The sequence below is a fragment of the Cryptomeria japonica genome, chromosome 11 (assembly GCF_030272615.1).
Source record: "Cryptomeria japonica chromosome 11, Sugi_1.0, whole genome shotgun sequence".
Taxonomy (NCBI): Eukaryota; Viridiplantae; Streptophyta; class Pinopsida; order Cupressales; family Cupressaceae; genus Cryptomeria; species Cryptomeria japonica.
In genome coordinates this window covers 210,978,279-210,980,292 of record NC_081415.1, presented here as the reverse complement: position 1 = coordinate 210,980,292, position 2,014 = coordinate 210,978,279, and the positions used below count along the sequence as shown (strand labels likewise).

Below are 2,014 nucleotides of genomic sequence, written 5' to 3'. Positions count from 1 at the left end.
TATTGATAATTTTTATATTTATGATCCCTGTCTTAATGTATTAATTAAAAAAAACACTAAAATGGATGGTTTTGTGTTATTTGGGAATCTATCAAATAATAGACTAATAATTTGCTTGGTTGTTTTAGAGCCTTGGATAATTGCAGCATAGCCAGACAAATTTCTGGTCTTATTCTCCTCATGCAGAATTACATCATATTATTAGCGGTAATTTAACAAGAGGTACTCATTATTTTGTGTACTACATAATTTTTAAATTTCTAAAATTACTAAATTATGCTTTAAATAATATAAATGCTATGTTTTAGTAGAATCAAAATGCAATTTGGAGAATCATTGAACCCGAAAATTATTTCATAGGAATTTCAAAAAGAAAATTCTTTTTTCAGAAATTTTGTTGTCTAACCAGGGAAATCTATGGAGATAAAATGGAGGAGTTTTCACAATGGTCTTGTTACCGTTCAGGGTAGTGCAATTCTGAGGGTGACTTCAGAGAGCTAGACAAAAAAACTGGGTTGACTATAGATGAACAACTTTAAATTTGAGTCTCTTGCATCTATTGTATTCTTGAGTCTTAAAAGGTATTTTCCTAATTAGAGAGCAATATCACAATCAAATTATTTTCATTTTGAGTATCTTGTGCCCTTTGTCATTCTCTTTGTTCTTAGAGCTAGAGTTCTAATTTCTAGGAACATTTTATTTTGATAGTATAAGTTGCTTCTTTTATAAAAAATAATCTTGGGATTTTGGTATGTGCCTCTAATACTACTTTTGAATACATAACATCTAATGGTTTCTTTCAATATATAATGAACTTTTTTTTTGATAGAAAAACTATTAAACATATATATACTCATCAAGCTAACTAAACCTATATCTCATGACTGGACATAAGAAACCTATGGGAGGGCAGCTGAAAGGAGGTGAAAGGGACATGATTGTGAAGGACAAAATTTTGACATCAGGGTTAAGATATATTGTCACCAAAGTTGCTATAGTTTAGCTCAAACATAAATCTGGAGGTTGGTAATTTAAAATTCCAGAAATTTAACATTTTTTAATTTGGATATTCATTTGTATCAATATCATGTTATAAATTACTTCCAAGATTGGAAAGAGTTAGTTTTAGAATCCATTTTAAGTGTTTTGATGAAATTTATTCAGCAAGAGGGCTATTTGAATTCGTAGACTATTGATTTACGGCTATTTTGCATTGAACAGGTTCACACTGAGGATTAGAATTAGACCATTTAGTTGCAAATTCACAAACATAAATGTATCATTCAAATTTTTTGTACATTCTCTTTGTGTTGCATAGAGCTGGCTAGATATTCTAAGGTTTTGTCTAAGAAACACAGTTATTTTATTTTCAAGGCAACACAAAGTTGTTTAATACAAAAACACAAAATGGATTGCAAAATGGTCACATGTTCTCAAGCATTATTTAGACTTAAAACTCACTACTAAACCAAAGGGTGTTTTGAGACCCAAAATTCTGAATGATAAAATTATTCTTTAAAGGGTGCTAGTTCAAATGCAAGAGCATCTCCTTTACAAGCAGGAGGATGGTGGTTCACTACTAAACCAAAGCGTGTTTTGATACCCAAAATTTTGAATGATAAAATTTTTCTTTAAAGGGTGCTAGCTCAAATGGAAGAGCACCTGCTTTACAAGCAGGTGGATGGTGGTTCAATTCCATCGTGCCCTAACATTAATTAATCAATGATATTGTATTTTATATTTAATAATATTGATTTATCTGAATGGTGAGCTATTTTTAAAATTTATTGTTTTATATAATCTCTAAAGAGACAAAAGTGGTACTCTCTAATAAGAATATTTTAATCGTCTTAAGAAAGACAATAGGCGAGATTAAAGACAAAAATACAACTGTCTCTCAATAATACCGGTGTTTTTTATTGTCTTTATAAAGACAATTTTTTAAGACAATAATTTAAGACACTCGTTTAGAGACAATATTTAAGACGATACATGAGTTTTATTTTGTCTCTAG

General features: G+C 29.6%; 1 long non-coding RNA gene and 1 other non-coding gene across 2 annotated transcripts; both read left to right on the top strand.

Annotated features, from left to right (window-relative positions):
* Positions 1 to 297: 297 nt before the first annotated feature.
* On the top strand, positions 298 to 1,631 carry LOC131860425 (uncharacterized). The gene is made up of 3 exons (XR_009359561.1): positions 298 to 581; positions 896 to 1,022; positions 1,222 to 1,631. It is a non-coding gene; the product is annotated as an uncharacterized LOC131860425 (long non-coding RNA).
* Positions 1,632 to 1,635: 4 nt separating this feature from the next.
* TRNAV-UAC (transfer RNA valine (anticodon UAC)) lies at positions 1,636 to 1,708 on the top strand. Its single transcript has one exon. It is a non-coding gene; the product is annotated as a tRNA-Val (tRNA).
* The last annotated feature ends 306 nt before the right edge of the window (positions 1,709 to 2,014 follow it).